This window comes from Mixophyes fleayi, unplaced genomic scaffold (assembly GCF_038048845.1).
Source record: "Mixophyes fleayi isolate aMixFle1 unplaced genomic scaffold, aMixFle1.hap1 Scaffold_270, whole genome shotgun sequence".
Classification (NCBI taxonomy): Eukaryota; Metazoa; Chordata; class Amphibia; order Anura; family Limnodynastidae; genus Mixophyes; species Mixophyes fleayi.
Window position 1 is genome coordinate 97,501 of NW_027446780.1, and position 12,500 is coordinate 110,000.

Here is a 12,500-nt window from a genome sequence, read left to right on the forward strand (position 1 = left end):
TTTTGAGATGTATAAGACATGTAGGTCTTTAGAAAACCAATACCTACAGCCACACCACCCTGAACAAGCCCAATCTCATTTGATCTTGGAAGCTAAGCAGGACCGGGCCTGGTTAGTACTTGGATGGGAGACCACCTGGGAATACCAGGTGCTGTAGGCCATTTTTTTTTATTTTCTCTTGTTCCGGCTTCCTTCAATGCTGGTTTTGAGATGTATAAGAGATGTAGGTCATTAGGAAAACAATACATACAGCCACACCACCCTGAACAAGCCCAATCTCGTCTGATCTTGGAAGCTAAGCAGGGCTAGGCCTGTTTAGTACTTGGATGGGAGACCATCTGGGAATACCAGGTGCTGTAGGCCTTTTTTTTTTATTTTCTCTTGTTCCGGCTTCCTTCGAAGCTGGATTTGAGATGTATAAGAGATGTAGGTCATTAGGAAACCAATACCTACAGCCACACCACCCTGAACAAGCCCAATCTCGTCTGATCTTGGAAGCTAAGCAGGGCCCGGCCTGGTTAGTACTTGGATGGGAGACCACCTGGGAATACCAGGTGCTGTAGGCAGTTTTTTTTTATTTTCTCTTGTTCCGGCTTCCTTCGAAGCTGGTTTTGAGATGTATAAGACATGTAGGTCTTTAGAAAACCAATACCTACAGCCACACCACCCTGAACAAGCCCAATCTCATTTGATCTTGGAAGCTAAGCAGGACCGGGCCTGGTTAGTACTTGGATGGGAGACCACCTGGGAATACCAGGTGCTGTAGGCCATTTTTTTTTATTTTCTCTTGTTCCGGCTTCCTTCAATGCTGGTTTTGAGATGCATAAGAGATGTAGGTCATTAGGAAATGAATATCTACAGCCACACCACCCTGAACAAGCCCAATCTCGTCTGATCTTCAAAGCTAAGCAGGGCCAGGCCTGGTTAGTAGTTGGATGGGAGACCACCTGGGAATACCAGGTGCTTTAGGCAATTTTTTTTTTATTTTCTCTGGTTCCGGCTTCCTTCGAAGCTGGTTTTGAGATGTATAAGAGATGTAGGTCTTTAGGAAACCAATACCTACAATCACACCACCCTGAACAAGCCCAATCTCATCTGATCTTGGAAGCTAAGAAGGGCCGGGCCTGGTTAGTACTTGGATGGGAGACCACCTGGGAATACCAGGTGTTGTAGGCAATTTTTTTTTATTTTCACTTGTTCCGACTTCCTTCAATGCTGGTTTTGAGATGTATAAGAGATGTAGGTCATTAGAAAACCAATACCTACAGCCACACCACCCTGAACAAGCCCAATCTCGTCTGATCTTGGAAGCTAAGCAGGGCCCAGCCTGGTTAGTACTTGGATGGGAGACCACCTGGGAATACCAGGTGCTGTAGGCAGTTTTTTTTTATTTTCTCTTGTTCCGGCTTCCTTCGAAGCTGGTTTTGAGATGTATAAGACATGTAGGTCTTTAGAAAACCAATACCTACAGCCACACCACCCTGAACAAGCCCAATCTCATTTGATCTTGGAAGCTAAGCAGGACCGGGCCTGGTTAGTACTTGGATGGGAGACCACCTGGGAATACCAGGTGCTGTAGGCCATTTTTTTTTATTTTCTCTTGTTCCGGCTTCCTTCAATGCTGGTTTTGAGATGTATAAGAGATGTAGGTCATTAGGAAGCCAATACCTACAGCCACACCACCCTGAACAAGCCCAATCTCATCTGATCTTGGAATCTAAGCAGGGCCGGGCCTGGTTAGTACTTGGGTGGGAGACCACCTGGGAATACCAGGTGCTGTAGGCCTTTTATTTTATTTTTTCTTGTTCCGGCTTCCTTCAATGCTGGTTTTCAGATGTATAAGAGATGTAGGTCAGTAGGAAAACATACCTACAGCCACACCACCCTGAACAAGCCCAATCTCATCTGATCTTGGAAGCTAAGAAGGGCTGGGCCTGATTAATACTTGGATGGGAGACCACCTGGGAATACCAGGTGCTGTAGGCCTTTTTTTTTTTATTTTCTCTTGTTCCGTCTTCCTTCAATGCTGGTTTTGAGATGTATAAGAGATGTAGGTCATTAAAAAAACAATACATACAGCCACACCACCCTGAACAAGCCCAATCTCGTCTGACCTTGGAAGCTAAGCAGGGCCAGGCCTGGTTAGTACTTGGATGGGAGACCATCTGGAATTACCAGGTGCTGTAGGCCTTTTTTTTTTATTTTCTATTGTTCCGGCTTCCTTCGAAGCTGGATTTGAGATGTATAAGAGATGTAGGTCATTAGGAAACCAATACCTACAGCCACACCACCCTGAACAAGCCTAATCTTGTCTGATCTTGGAAGCTAAGCAGGGCCCGGCCTGGTTAGTACTTGGATGGGAGACCACCTGGGAATACCAGGTGATGTAGGCAGTTTTTTTTTATTTTCTCTTGTTCCGGCTTCCTTCGAAGCTGGTTTTGAGATGTATAAGACATGTAGGTCTTTAGAAAACCAATACCTACAGCCACACCACCCCGAACAAGCCCAATCTCATTTGATCTTGGAAGCTAAGCAGGACCGGGCCTGGTTAGTACTTGGATGGGAGACCACCTGGGAATACCAGGTGCTGTAGGCCATTTTTTTTTATTTTCTCTTGTTCCGGCTTCCTTCAATGCTGGTTTTGAGATGTATAAGAAATGTAGGTCATTAGGAAACCAATACCTACAGCCACACCAGCCTGAACAAGCCCAATCTCGTCTGATCTTGGAAGCTAAGCAGGGCCCGGCCTGGTTAGTACTTGGATGGGAGACCACCTGGGAATACCAGGTGCTGTAGGCAGTTTTTTTTTATTTTCTCTTGTTCCGGCTTCCTTCGAAGCTGGTTTTGAGATGTATAAGACATGTAGGTCTTTAGAAAACCAATACCTACAGCCACACCACCCTGAACAAGACCAATCTCATTTGATCTTGGAAGCTAAACAGGACCGGGCATGGTTAGTACTTGGATGGGAGACCACCTGGGAATACCAGGTGCTGTAGGCCATTTTTTTTTATTTTCTCTTGTTCCGGCTTCCTTCAATGCTGGTTTTGAGATGTATAAGAGATGTAGGTCATTAGGAAACCAATACCTACAGCCACACCACCCTGAACAAGCCCAATCTCATCTGATCTTGGAAGCTAAGCAGGGCCGGGCCTGGTTAGTACTTGGATGGGAGACCACCTGGGAATACCAGGTGCTGTAGGCCTTTTATTTTATTTTTTCTTGTTCCGGCTTCCTTCAATGCTGGTTTTCAGATGTATAAGAGATGTAGGTCAGTAAGAAACCATACCTACAGCCACACCACCCTGAACAAGCCCAATCTCATCTGATCTTGGAAGCTAAGAAGGGCTGGCCCTGGTTAATACTTAGATGGGAGACCACCTGGGAATACCAGGTGCTGTAGGCAGTTTTTTTTATTTTCTCTTGTTCCGGCTTCCTTCGAAGCTGGTTTTGAGATGTATAAGACATGTAGGTCATTAGAAAACCAATACCTACAGCCACACCACCCTGAACAAGCCCAATCTCATCTGATTTTGGAAGCTAAGCAGGGCCCGGCCTGGTTAGTACTTGGATGGGAGACCACCTGGGAATACCAGGTGCTGTAGAGGGTTTTTTTTTATTTTCTCTTGTTCCGGCTTCCTTCGAAGCTGGTTTTGAGATGTATAAGACATGTAGGTCTTTAGAAAACCAATACCTACAGCCACACCACCCTGAACAAGCCCAATCTCATTTGATCTTGGAAGCTAAGCAGGACCGGGCCTGGTTAGTACTTGGATGGGAGACCACCTGGGAATACCAGGTGCTGTAGGCCATTTTTTTTTATTTTCTCTTGTTCCGGCTTCCTTCAATGCTGGTTTTGAGATGTATAAGAGATGTAGGTCATTAGGAAACCAATACCTACAGCCACACCACCCTGAACAAGCCCAATCTCATCTTATCTTGGAAGCTAAGCAGGGCCGGGCCTGGTTAGTACTTGGATGGGAGACCACCTGGGAATACCAGGTGCTGTAGGCAATTCTTTTTTATTTTCTCTTGTTCCGACTTCCTTCGAAGCTGGTTTTGAGATGTATAAGACATGTAGGTCATTAGAAAACCAATACCTACAGCCACACCACCCTGAACAAGCCCAATCTCATCTGATCTTGGAAGCTAAGCAGGACCGGGCCTGGTTAGTACTTGGATGGGAGACCACCTGGGAATACCAAGTGCTGTAGGCCATTTTTTTTTATTTTCTCTTGTTCCGGCTTCCTTCAATGCTGGTTTTGAGTTGTATAAGAGATGTAGGTCATTAGGAAGCCAATACCTACAGACACACCACCCTGAATAAGCCTAATCTCATCTGATCTTGAAAGCTAAGCAGGGCCGGGCCTGGTTAGTACTTGGATAGGAGACCAACTGGGAATACCAGATGCTGTATGATTGTTTTTTTTATTTTCTCTTGTTCCCCTTCCTGCAAAGCTGGTTTTGAGATGTATAAGAGATGTAGGTCATTAGGAAACCAATACTATAACCACACCACCCTGAACAAGCCCAATCTCATCTGATCTTGGATGCTAAGTAGGGTCGGGCCTGGTTAGTACTTGGATGGGAGACCACCTATGAATACCAGGTGCTGTAGGCCTTTTTTTTTATTTTCTCTTGTTCCGGCTTCCTTCAATGCTGGTTTTGAGATGTATAAGAGATGTAGGTCATTAGGAAAACAATACATACAGCCACACCACCCTAAACAAGCCCAATCTCGTCTGATCTTGGAAGCTAAGCAGGGCTAGGCCTGGTTAGTACTTGGATGGGAGACCATCTGGGAATACCAGGTGCTGTAGGCCTTTTTTTTTTATTTTCTCTTGTTCCGGCTACCTTCGAAGCTGGTTTTGAGATGTATAAGACATGTAGGTCTTTAGAAAACCAATACCTACAGCCACACCACCCTGAACAAGCCCAATCTCATTTGATCTTGGAAGCTAAGCAGGACCGGGCCTGGTTAGTACTTGGATGGGAGACCACCTGGGAATACCAGGTGCTGTAGGCCATTTTTTTTTATTTTCTCTTGTTCCGGCTTCCTTCAATGCTGGTTTTGAGATGTATAAGAGATGTAGGTCATTAGAAAACCAATACATACATCCACACCACCCTGAACAAGCCCAATCTCGTCTGATCTTGGAAGCTAAGCAGGGCTGGGACTGGTTAGTACTTGGATGGGAGACCACCTGGGAATACCAGGTGCTGTAGGCCCTTTTTTTTTTCTTTTCTCTTGTTCCGTCTTCCTTCAATGCTGGTTTTGAGATGTATAAGAGATGTAGGTCATTAGAAAAACAATACCTACAGTCACACCACCCTGAACAAGCCCAATCTCATCTGATCTTGGAAACTAAGCAGGGCCGCGCCTGGTTAGTACTTGGATGGGTGACCACCTTGGAATACCAGGTGCTGTAGGCAATTCTTTTTTATTTTCTCTTGTTCCGACTTCCTTCAATGCTGGTTTTGAGATGTATAAGAGATGTAGGTCATTAGGAAACCAATACTATAACCACACCACCCTGAACAAGCCCAATCTCATCTGATCTTGGATGCTAAGTAGGGTCGGGCCTGGTTAGTACTTGGATGGGAGACCACCTATGAATACCAGGTGCTGTAGGCCTTTTTTTTTTATTTTCTCTTGTTCCGGCTTCCTTCAATGCTGGTTTTGAGATGTATAAGAGATGTAGGTCATTAGGAAAACAATACATACAGCCACACCACCCTGAACAAGCCCAATCTCGTCTGATCTTGGAAGCTAAGCAGGGCTAGGCCTGGTTAGTACTTGGATGGGAGACCATCTGGGAATACCAGGTGCTGTAGGCCTTTTTTTTTTATTTTCTCTTGTTCCGGCTTCCTTCGAAGCTGGATTTGAGATGTATAAGAGATGTAGGTCATTAGGAAACCAATACCTACAGCCACACCACACTGAACAAGCCCAATCTCGTCTGATCTTGGAAGCTAAGCAGGGCCCGGCCTGGTTAGTACTTTGATGGGAGACCACCTGGGAATACCAGGTGCTGTAGGCAGTTTTTTTTTATTTTGTCTTGTTCTGGCTTCCTTCGAAGCTGGTTTTGAGATGTATAAGACATGTAGATCTTTAAAAAACCAATACCTACAGCCACACCACCCTGAACAAGCCTAATCTCATTTGATCTTGGAAGCTAAGCAGGACCGGGCCTGGTTAGTACTTGGATGGGAGACCACCTGGGAATACCAGGTGCTGTAGGCAATTTTTTTTTATTTTCTCTTGTTCCGGCTTCCTTCAATGCTGGTTTTGAGATGTATAAGAGATGTAGGTCATTAGGAAACCAATACCTACTGCCACACCACCCTGAACAAGCCCAATCTCGTCTGATATTGGAAGCTAAGCAGGGCTGGGAGTGGTTAGTACTTGGATGGGAGACCACCTGGGAATACCAGGTGCTGTAGGCAATTTTTTTTTATTTTCTCTTGTTCCGACTTCCTTCAATGCTAGTTTTGAGATGTATAAGAGATGTAGGTCATTAGAAAATCAATATCTATTGCCACACCACCCTGAACAAGCCCAATCTCGTCTGATCTTCAAAGCTAAGCAGGGCCAGGCCTGGTTAGTAGTTGGATGGGAGACCACCTGGGAATACCAGGTGCTTTAGGCAATTTTTTTTTTATTTTCTCTTGTTCCGGCTTCCTTCGAAGCTGGTTTTGAGATGTATAAGAGATGTAGGTCTTTAGGAAACCAATACCTACAGCCACACCACCCTGAACAAGCCCAATCTCATCTGATCTCGTAAGCTAAGAAGGGCTGGGCCTGGTTAGTACTTGGATGGGAGACCACCTGGGAATACAAGGTGCTGTAGGCAATTTTTTTTTATTTTCTCTTGTTCCGACTTCCTTCAATGCTGGTTTTGAGATGTATAAGAGATGTAGGTCATTAGGAAACCAATACCTACAGCTACACCACCCTGAACAAGCCCAATCTCGTCTGATCTTGGAAGCTAAGCAGGGCCCGGCCTGGTTAGGACTTGGATGGGAGACCACCTGGGAATACCAGGTGCTGTAGGCAGTTTTTTTTTATTTTCTCTTGTTCCGGCTTCCTTCGAAGCTGGTTTTGAGATGTATAAGACATGTAAGTCTTTAGAAAACCAATACCTACAGCCACACCACCCTGAACAAGCCCAATCTCATTTGATCTTGGAAGCTAAGCAGGACCGGGCCTGGTTAGTACTTGGATGGGAGACCACCTGGGAATACCAGGTGCTGAAGGCCATTTTTTTTTATTTTCTCTTGTTCCGGCTTCCTTCAATGCTGGTTTTGAGATGTATAAGAGATGTAGGTCATTAGGAAGCCAATACCTACAGCCACACCACCCTGGACAAGCCCAATCTCATCTGATCTTGGAAGCTAAGCAGGGCCGGGCCTGGTTAGTACTTGGATGGGAGACCACCTGGGAATACCAGGTGCTGTAGGCCTTTTATTTTAATTTTTCTTGTTCCGGCTTCCTTCAATGCTGGTTTTCAGATGTATAAGAGATGTAGGTCAGTAGGAAACCATACCTACAGCCACACCACCCTGAACAAGCCCAATCTCATCTGATCTTGGAAGCTAAGCAGGGCTGGGCTTGGTTAATACTTGGATGGGAGACCACCTGGGAATACCAGGTGCTGTAGGCCATTTTTTTTTTAATTTTCTCTTGTTCCGTCTTCCTTCAATGCTGGTTTTGAGATGTATAAGAGATGTAGGTCATTAGGAAAACAATACCTACAGTCACACCACCCTGAACAAGCCCAATCTCATCTGATCTTGGAAGCTAAGCAGGGCCAGGCCTGGTTAGTACTTGGATGGGTGACCACCTGGGAATACCAGGTGCTGTAGGCAATTCTTTTTTATTTTCTCTTGTTCCGACTTCCGTCAATGCTGGTTTTGAGATGTATAAGAGATGTAGGTCATTAGAAAACCAATACTATAACCACACCACCCTGAACAAGCCCAATCTCATCTGATCTTGGATGCTAAGTAGGGTCGGGCCTGGTTAGTACTTGGATGGGAGACCACCTATGAATACCAGGTGCTGTAGGCCTTTTTTTTTTATTTTCTCTTGTTCCGGCTTCCTTCAATGCTGGTTTTGAGATGTATAAGAGATGTAGGTCATTAGGAAAACAATACATACAGCCACACCACCCTGAACAAGCCCAATCTCGTCTGATCTTGGAAGCTAAGCAGGGCCAGGCCTGGTTAGTACTTGGATGGGAGACCATCTGGGAATACCAGGTGCTGTAGGCCTTTTTTTTTTATTTTCTCTTGTTCCGGCTTCCTTCGAAGCTGGTTTTGAGATGTATAAGACATGTAGGTCTTTAGAAAACCAATACCTACAGCCACACCACCCTGAACAAGCCCAATCTCATTTGATCTTGGAAGCTAAGCAGGACCAGGCCTGGTTAGTACTTGGATGGGAGACCACCTGGGAATACCAGGTGCTGTAGGCCATTTTTTTTTATTTTCTCTTGTTCCGGCTTCCTTCAATGCTGGTTTTGAGATGTATAAGAGATGTAGGTCATTAGGAAACTATTACATACAGCTACACCACCCTGAACAAGCCCAATCTCGTCTGATCTTGGAAGCTAAGCAGCGCTGGGCCTGGTTAGTACTTGGATGGGAGACCACCTGGGAATACCAGGTGCTGTAGGCCTTATTTTTTTATTTTCTCTTGTTCCGGCTTCCTTCGAAGCTGGATTTGAGATGTATAAGAGATGTAGGTCTTTAGGAAACCAATGCTATAGCCACACCCCCCTGAACAAGCCCAATCTCATCTGATCTTGGAAGCTAAGCAGGGCCGGGCCTGGTTAGTACTCGGATGGGAGACCACCTGGGAATACCAGGTGCTGTAGGCCTTTCTTTTTTATTTTCTCTTGTTCCGACTTCCTACAATGCTGGTTTTAAGATGTATAAGAGATGTAGGTCAGTAAGAAACCAATACCTACAGCCACACCACCCTGAACAAGCCCAATCTCATCTGATCTTGGAAGCTAAGAAGGGCTGGGCCTGGTTAGTACTTTGATGGGAGACCACCTGGGAATACCAGATGCTGTAGGCCTTTCTTTTTTATTTTCTCTTATTCCGACTTCCATCAATGCTGGTTTTGAGATGTATAAGAGATGTAGGTCATTAGGAAAACAATACATACAGCCACACCACCCTGAACAAGCCCAATCTCATCTGATTTTGGAAGCTAAGCAGGGCTAGGCCTGGTTAGTACTTGGATGGGAGACCATCTGGGAATACCAGGTGCTGTAGGCCTTTTTTTTTTATTTTCTCTTGTTCCGGCTTCCTTCGAAGCTGGATTTGAGATGTATAAGAGATGTAGGTCATTAGGAAACCAATACCTACAGCCGCACCACCCTGAACAAGCCCAATCTCGTCTGATCTTGGAAGCTAAGCAGGGCCCGGCCTGGTTAGTACTTGGATGGGAGACCACCTGGGAATACCAGGTGCTGTAGGCAGTTTTTTTTTTATTTTCTCTTGTTCCGGCTTCCTTCGAAGCTGGTTTTGAGATGTATAAGACATGTAGATCTTTAGAAAACCAATACCTACAGCCACACCACCCTGAACAAGCCCAATCTCATTTGATCTTGGAAGCTAAGCAGGACCGGGCCTGGTTAGTACTTGGATGGGAGACCACCTGGGAATACCAGGTGCTGTAGGCAGTTTTTTTTTATTTTCTCTTGTTCCGGCTTCCTTCAATGCTGGTTTTGAGATGTATAAGAGATGTAGGTCATTAGGAAACCAATACCTACTGCCACACCACCCTGAACAAGCCCAATCTCGTCTGATCTTGGAAGCTAAGCAGGGCCCGGCCTGGTTAGTACTTGGATGGGAGACCACCTGGGAATACCAGGTGCTGTTGGCCATTTTTTTTTATTTTCTCTTGTTCCGGCTTCCTTCAATGCTGGTTTTGAGATGTATAAGAGATGTAGGTCATTAGGAAACCAATACATACAGCCACACCACCCTGAACAAGCCCAATCTCATCTGATCTTGGAAGCTAAGCATGGCTGGGACTGGTTAGTACTTGGATGGGAGACCACCTGGGAATACCAGGTGCTGTAGGCAATTTTTTCTTATTTTCTCTTGTTCCGACTTCCTTCAATGCTGGTTTTGAGATGTATAAGAGATGTAGGTCATTAGGAAATCAATATCTACAGCCACACCACCCTGAACAAGCCCAATCTCGTCTGAACTTCAAAGCTAAGCAGGGCCAGGCCTGGTTAGTAGTTGGATGGGAGAACACCTGGGAATACCAGGTGCTTTAGGCAATTTTTTTTTTATTTTCTCTTGTTCCGGCTTCCTTCGAAGCTGGTTTTGAGATGTATAAGAGATGTAGGTCTTTAGGAAACCAATACCTACAGCCACACCACCCTGAACAAGCCCAATCTCATCTGATCTTGTAAGCTAAGAAGGGCCGGGCCTGGTTAGTACTTGGATGGGAGACCACCTGGGAATACCAGGTGCTGTAGGCAATTTTTTTTTATTTTCTCTTGTTCCGACTTCCTTCAATGCTGGTTTTGAGATGTATAAGAGATGTAGGTCATTAGGTAACCAATACCTACAGCCACACCACCCTGAACAAGCCCAATCTCGTCTGATCTTGGAAGCTAAGCAGGGCCCGGCCTGGTTAGTACTTGGATGGGAGACCACCTGGGAATACCAGGTGCTGTAGGCAGTTTTTTTTTATTTTCTCTTGTTCCGGCTTCCTTCAATGCTGGTTTTGAGATGTATAAGAGATGTAGGTCATTAGGAAGCCAATACCTACAGCCACACCACCCTGAACAAGCCCAATCTCATCTGATCTTGGAAGCTAAGAAGGGCTGGGCCTGGTTAATACTTGGATGGGAGACCACCTGGGAATACCAGGTGCTGTAGGCCTTTTTTTTTTATTTTCTCTTGTTCCGTCTTCCTTCAATGCTGGTTTTGAGATGTATAAGAGATGTAGGTCATTAGAAAAACAATACCTACAGTCACACCACCCTGAACAAGCCCAATCTCATCTGATCTTGGAAGCTAAGCAGGGCCGGGCCTGGTTAGTACTTGGATGGGTGACCACCTGGGAATACCAAGTGCTGTAGGCAATTCTTTTTTATTTTCTCTTGTTCCGACTTCCTTCAATGCTGGTTTTGAGATGTATAAGAGATGTAGGTCATTAGGAAACCAATACATACAGCCACACCACCCTGAACAAGCCCAATCTCGTCTGATCTTGGAAGCTAAGCAGGGCTAGGCCTGGTTAGCACTTGGATGGGAGACCATCTGGGAATACCAGGTGCTGTAGGCCTTTTTTTTTTATTTTCTCTTGTTCCGGCTTCCTTCGAAGCTGGATTTGAGATGTATAAGAGATGTAGGTCATTAGGAAACCAATACCTACAGCCACACCACCCTGAACAAGCCCAATCTCGTCTGATCTTGGAAGCTAAGCAGGGCCAGGCCTGGTTAGTACTTGGATGGGAGACCACCTGGGAATACCAGGTGCTGTAGGCAGTTTTTTTTTATTTTCTCTTGTTCCGGCTTCCTTCGAAGCTGGTTTTGAGATGTATAAGACATGTAGATCTTTAGAAAACCAATACCTACAGCCACACCACCCTGAACAAGCCCAATCTCATTTGATCTTGGAAGCTAAGCAGGACCGGGCCTGGTTAGTACTTGGATGGGAGACCACCTGGGAATACCAGGTGCTATAGGCCATTTTTTTTTATTTTCTCTTGTTCCGGCTTCCTTCAATGCTGGTTTTGAGATGTATAAGAGATGTAGGTCATTAGGAAACCAATACCTACTGCCACACCACCCTGAACAAGCCCAATCTCGTCTGATCTTGGAAGCTAAGCAGGGCCCGGCCTGGTTAGTACTTGGATGGGAGACCACCTGGGAATACCAGGTGCTGTAGGCAGTTTTTTTTTATTTTCTCTTGTTCCGGCTTCCTTCGAAGCTGGTTTTGAGATGTATAAGACATGTAGGTCTTTAGAAAACCAATACCTACAGCCACACCACCCTGAGCAAGCCCAATCTCATTTGATCTTGGAAGCTAAGCAGGACCGGGCCTGGTTAGTACTTGGATGGGAGACCACCTGGGAATACCAGGTGCTGTATGCCATTTTTTTTTATTTTCTCTTGTTCCGGCTTCCTTCAATGCTGGTTTTGAGATGTATAAGAGATGTAGGTCATTAGGAAACCAATGCATACAGCCACACCACCCTGAACAAGCCCAATTTCGTCTGATCTTGGAAGCTAAGCAGGGCTGGGACTGGTTAGTACTTGGATGGGAGACCACCTGGGATTACCAGGTGCTGTAGGCAATTTTTTTTTATTTTCTCTTGTTCCGACTTCCTTCAATGCTGGTTTTGAGATGTATAAGAGATGTAGGTCATTAGGAAATCAATATCTACAGCCACACCACCCTGAACAAGCCCAATCTCGTCTGATCTTCAAAGCTAAGCAGCGCCAGGCCTGGTTAGTAGATG

General features: G+C 45.4%; 19 non-coding genes and 42 pseudogenes across 19 annotated transcripts; all 61 read left to right on the top strand.

Moving 5' to 3' along the window:
- Positions 1-41: 41 nt before the first annotated feature.
- On the top strand, positions 42-160 carry LOC142126160 (5S ribosomal RNA). Its single transcript, XR_012685094.1, has one exon. It is a non-coding gene; the product is annotated as a 5S ribosomal RNA (ribosomal RNA).
- Positions 161-244: 84 nt separating this feature from the next.
- On the top strand, positions 245-363 carry LOC142126377 (5S ribosomal RNA; annotated as a pseudogene).
- An 84-nt stretch (positions 364-447) lies between these two features.
- LOC142126294 (5S ribosomal RNA) lies at positions 448-566 on the top strand (annotated as a pseudogene).
- An 84-nt stretch (positions 567-650) lies between these two features.
- LOC142126161 (5S ribosomal RNA) lies at positions 651-769 on the top strand. The gene has a single exon (XR_012685095.1). It is a non-coding gene; the product is annotated as a 5S ribosomal RNA (ribosomal RNA).
- An 84-nt stretch (positions 770-853) lies between these two features.
- On the top strand, positions 854-972 carry LOC142126085 (5S ribosomal RNA; annotated as a pseudogene).
- Positions 973-1,057: 85 nt separating this feature from the next.
- LOC142126218 (5S ribosomal RNA) lies at positions 1,058-1,176 on the top strand. Its single transcript, XR_012685148.1, has one exon. It is a non-coding gene; the product is annotated as a 5S ribosomal RNA (ribosomal RNA).
- Positions 1,177-1,260: 84 nt separating this feature from the next.
- On the top strand, positions 1,261-1,379 carry LOC142126467 (5S ribosomal RNA; annotated as a pseudogene).
- Positions 1,380-1,463: 84 nt separating this feature from the next.
- LOC142126162 (5S ribosomal RNA) lies at positions 1,464-1,582 on the top strand. Its single transcript, XR_012685096.1, has one exon. It is a non-coding gene; the product is annotated as a 5S ribosomal RNA (ribosomal RNA).
- Positions 1,583-1,666: 84 nt separating this feature from the next.
- LOC142126491 (5S ribosomal RNA) lies at positions 1,667-1,785 on the top strand. The gene has a single exon (XR_012685217.1). It is a non-coding gene; the product is annotated as a 5S ribosomal RNA (ribosomal RNA).
- Positions 1,786-1,867: 82 nt separating this feature from the next.
- On the top strand, positions 1,868-1,986 carry LOC142126253 (5S ribosomal RNA). The gene has a single exon (XR_012685180.1). It is a non-coding gene; the product is annotated as a 5S ribosomal RNA (ribosomal RNA).
- Positions 1,987-2,071: 85 nt separating this feature from the next.
- Positions 2,072-2,190, top strand: LOC142126650 (5S ribosomal RNA; annotated as a pseudogene).
- Positions 2,191-2,274: 84 nt separating this feature from the next.
- LOC142126630 (5S ribosomal RNA) lies at positions 2,275-2,393 on the top strand (annotated as a pseudogene).
- An 84-nt stretch (positions 2,394-2,477) lies between these two features.
- On the top strand, positions 2,478-2,596 carry LOC142126261 (5S ribosomal RNA). Its single transcript, XR_012685187.1, has one exon. It is a non-coding gene; the product is annotated as a 5S ribosomal RNA (ribosomal RNA).
- Positions 2,597-2,680: 84 nt separating this feature from the next.
- On the top strand, positions 2,681-2,799 carry LOC142126462 (5S ribosomal RNA; annotated as a pseudogene).
- Positions 2,800-2,883: 84 nt separating this feature from the next.
- LOC142126540 (5S ribosomal RNA) lies at positions 2,884-3,002 on the top strand (annotated as a pseudogene).
- Positions 3,003-3,086: 84 nt separating this feature from the next.
- LOC142126178 (5S ribosomal RNA) lies at positions 3,087-3,205 on the top strand. The gene has a single exon (XR_012685111.1). It is a non-coding gene; the product is annotated as a 5S ribosomal RNA (ribosomal RNA).
- An 82-nt stretch (positions 3,206-3,287) lies between these two features.
- On the top strand, positions 3,288-3,406 carry LOC142126479 (5S ribosomal RNA; annotated as a pseudogene).
- An 83-nt stretch (positions 3,407-3,489) lies between these two features.
- LOC142126548 (5S ribosomal RNA) lies at positions 3,490-3,608 on the top strand (annotated as a pseudogene).
- Positions 3,609-3,692: 84 nt separating this feature from the next.
- On the top strand, positions 3,693-3,811 carry LOC142126163 (5S ribosomal RNA). The gene has a single exon (XR_012685097.1). It is a non-coding gene; the product is annotated as a 5S ribosomal RNA (ribosomal RNA).
- Positions 3,812-3,895: 84 nt separating this feature from the next.
- Positions 3,896-4,014, top strand: LOC142126271 (5S ribosomal RNA; annotated as a pseudogene).
- An 84-nt stretch (positions 4,015-4,098) lies between these two features.
- Positions 4,099-4,217, top strand: LOC142126268 (5S ribosomal RNA). The gene has a single exon (XR_012685193.1). It is a non-coding gene; the product is annotated as a 5S ribosomal RNA (ribosomal RNA).
- Positions 4,218-4,301: 84 nt separating this feature from the next.
- On the top strand, positions 4,302-4,420 carry LOC142126088 (5S ribosomal RNA; annotated as a pseudogene).
- An 82-nt stretch (positions 4,421-4,502) lies between these two features.
- LOC142126586 (5S ribosomal RNA) lies at positions 4,503-4,621 on the top strand (annotated as a pseudogene).
- An 83-nt stretch (positions 4,622-4,704) lies between these two features.
- On the top strand, positions 4,705-4,823 carry LOC142126434 (5S ribosomal RNA; annotated as a pseudogene).
- Positions 4,824-4,907: 84 nt separating this feature from the next.
- On the top strand, positions 4,908-5,026 carry LOC142126164 (5S ribosomal RNA). The gene has a single exon (XR_012685098.1). It is a non-coding gene; the product is annotated as a 5S ribosomal RNA (ribosomal RNA).
- Positions 5,027-5,110: 84 nt separating this feature from the next.
- LOC142126474 (5S ribosomal RNA) lies at positions 5,111-5,229 on the top strand (annotated as a pseudogene).
- An 85-nt stretch (positions 5,230-5,314) lies between these two features.
- On the top strand, positions 5,315-5,433 carry LOC142126370 (5S ribosomal RNA; annotated as a pseudogene).
- An 83-nt stretch (positions 5,434-5,516) lies between these two features.
- LOC142126587 (5S ribosomal RNA) lies at positions 5,517-5,635 on the top strand (annotated as a pseudogene).
- An 84-nt stretch (positions 5,636-5,719) lies between these two features.
- On the top strand, positions 5,720-5,838 carry LOC142126307 (5S ribosomal RNA; annotated as a pseudogene).
- An 84-nt stretch (positions 5,839-5,922) lies between these two features.
- On the top strand, positions 5,923-6,041 carry LOC142126449 (5S ribosomal RNA; annotated as a pseudogene).
- An 84-nt stretch (positions 6,042-6,125) lies between these two features.
- On the top strand, positions 6,126-6,244 carry LOC142126298 (5S ribosomal RNA; annotated as a pseudogene).
- Positions 6,245-6,328: 84 nt separating this feature from the next.
- LOC142126638 (5S ribosomal RNA) lies at positions 6,329-6,447 on the top strand (annotated as a pseudogene).
- An 84-nt stretch (positions 6,448-6,531) lies between these two features.
- On the top strand, positions 6,532-6,650 carry LOC142126106 (5S ribosomal RNA; annotated as a pseudogene).
- Positions 6,651-6,735: 85 nt separating this feature from the next.
- Positions 6,736-6,854, top strand: LOC142126596 (5S ribosomal RNA; annotated as a pseudogene).
- An 84-nt stretch (positions 6,855-6,938) lies between these two features.
- On the top strand, positions 6,939-7,057 carry LOC142126575 (5S ribosomal RNA; annotated as a pseudogene).
- Positions 7,058-7,141: 84 nt separating this feature from the next.
- Positions 7,142-7,260, top strand: LOC142126321 (5S ribosomal RNA; annotated as a pseudogene).
- Positions 7,261-7,344: 84 nt separating this feature from the next.
- LOC142126191 (5S ribosomal RNA) lies at positions 7,345-7,463 on the top strand. The gene has a single exon (XR_012685122.1). It is a non-coding gene; the product is annotated as a 5S ribosomal RNA (ribosomal RNA).
- Positions 7,464-7,545: 82 nt separating this feature from the next.
- LOC142126165 (5S ribosomal RNA) lies at positions 7,546-7,664 on the top strand. The gene has a single exon (XR_012685099.1). It is a non-coding gene; the product is annotated as a 5S ribosomal RNA (ribosomal RNA).
- An 86-nt stretch (positions 7,665-7,750) lies between these two features.
- Positions 7,751-7,869, top strand: LOC142126181 (5S ribosomal RNA). The gene has a single exon (XR_012685113.1). It is a non-coding gene; the product is annotated as a 5S ribosomal RNA (ribosomal RNA).
- Positions 7,870-7,952: 83 nt separating this feature from the next.
- Positions 7,953-8,071, top strand: LOC142126589 (5S ribosomal RNA; annotated as a pseudogene).
- Positions 8,072-8,155: 84 nt separating this feature from the next.
- LOC142126336 (5S ribosomal RNA) lies at positions 8,156-8,274 on the top strand (annotated as a pseudogene).
- Positions 8,275-8,358: 84 nt separating this feature from the next.
- On the top strand, positions 8,359-8,477 carry LOC142126311 (5S ribosomal RNA; annotated as a pseudogene).
- Positions 8,478-8,561: 84 nt separating this feature from the next.
- LOC142126333 (5S ribosomal RNA) lies at positions 8,562-8,680 on the top strand (annotated as a pseudogene).
- An 83-nt stretch (positions 8,681-8,763) lies between these two features.
- Positions 8,764-8,882, top strand: LOC142126242 (5S ribosomal RNA). Its single transcript, XR_012685170.1, has one exon. It is a non-coding gene; the product is annotated as a 5S ribosomal RNA (ribosomal RNA).
- An 84-nt stretch (positions 8,883-8,966) lies between these two features.
- LOC142126305 (5S ribosomal RNA) lies at positions 8,967-9,085 on the top strand (annotated as a pseudogene).
- An 84-nt stretch (positions 9,086-9,169) lies between these two features.
- LOC142126368 (5S ribosomal RNA) lies at positions 9,170-9,288 on the top strand (annotated as a pseudogene).
- Positions 9,289-9,372: 84 nt separating this feature from the next.
- LOC142126382 (5S ribosomal RNA) lies at positions 9,373-9,491 on the top strand (annotated as a pseudogene).
- Positions 9,492-9,576: 85 nt separating this feature from the next.
- On the top strand, positions 9,577-9,695 carry LOC142126183 (5S ribosomal RNA). The gene has a single exon (XR_012685115.1). It is a non-coding gene; the product is annotated as a 5S ribosomal RNA (ribosomal RNA).
- Positions 9,696-9,779: 84 nt separating this feature from the next.
- Positions 9,780-9,898, top strand: LOC142126447 (5S ribosomal RNA; annotated as a pseudogene).
- An 84-nt stretch (positions 9,899-9,982) lies between these two features.
- On the top strand, positions 9,983-10,101 carry LOC142126450 (5S ribosomal RNA; annotated as a pseudogene).
- Positions 10,102-10,185: 84 nt separating this feature from the next.
- LOC142126123 (5S ribosomal RNA) lies at positions 10,186-10,304 on the top strand (annotated as a pseudogene).
- An 85-nt stretch (positions 10,305-10,389) lies between these two features.
- LOC142126343 (5S ribosomal RNA) lies at positions 10,390-10,508 on the top strand (annotated as a pseudogene).
- An 84-nt stretch (positions 10,509-10,592) lies between these two features.
- Positions 10,593-10,711, top strand: LOC142126295 (5S ribosomal RNA; annotated as a pseudogene).
- Positions 10,712-10,795: 84 nt separating this feature from the next.
- On the top strand, positions 10,796-10,914 carry LOC142126222 (5S ribosomal RNA). Its single transcript, XR_012685152.1, has one exon. It is a non-coding gene; the product is annotated as a 5S ribosomal RNA (ribosomal RNA).
- An 84-nt stretch (positions 10,915-10,998) lies between these two features.
- LOC142126182 (5S ribosomal RNA) lies at positions 10,999-11,117 on the top strand. The gene has a single exon (XR_012685114.1). It is a non-coding gene; the product is annotated as a 5S ribosomal RNA (ribosomal RNA).
- An 84-nt stretch (positions 11,118-11,201) lies between these two features.
- LOC142126524 (5S ribosomal RNA) lies at positions 11,202-11,320 on the top strand (annotated as a pseudogene).
- An 84-nt stretch (positions 11,321-11,404) lies between these two features.
- LOC142126207 (5S ribosomal RNA) lies at positions 11,405-11,523 on the top strand. The gene has a single exon (XR_012685138.1). It is a non-coding gene; the product is annotated as a 5S ribosomal RNA (ribosomal RNA).
- An 84-nt stretch (positions 11,524-11,607) lies between these two features.
- On the top strand, positions 11,608-11,726 carry LOC142126303 (5S ribosomal RNA; annotated as a pseudogene).
- Positions 11,727-11,810: 84 nt separating this feature from the next.
- LOC142126383 (5S ribosomal RNA) lies at positions 11,811-11,929 on the top strand (annotated as a pseudogene).
- Positions 11,930-12,013: 84 nt separating this feature from the next.
- Positions 12,014-12,132, top strand: LOC142126347 (5S ribosomal RNA; annotated as a pseudogene).
- Positions 12,133-12,216: 84 nt separating this feature from the next.
- Positions 12,217-12,335, top strand: LOC142126556 (5S ribosomal RNA; annotated as a pseudogene).
- Positions 12,336-12,500: the final 165 nt, after the last annotated feature.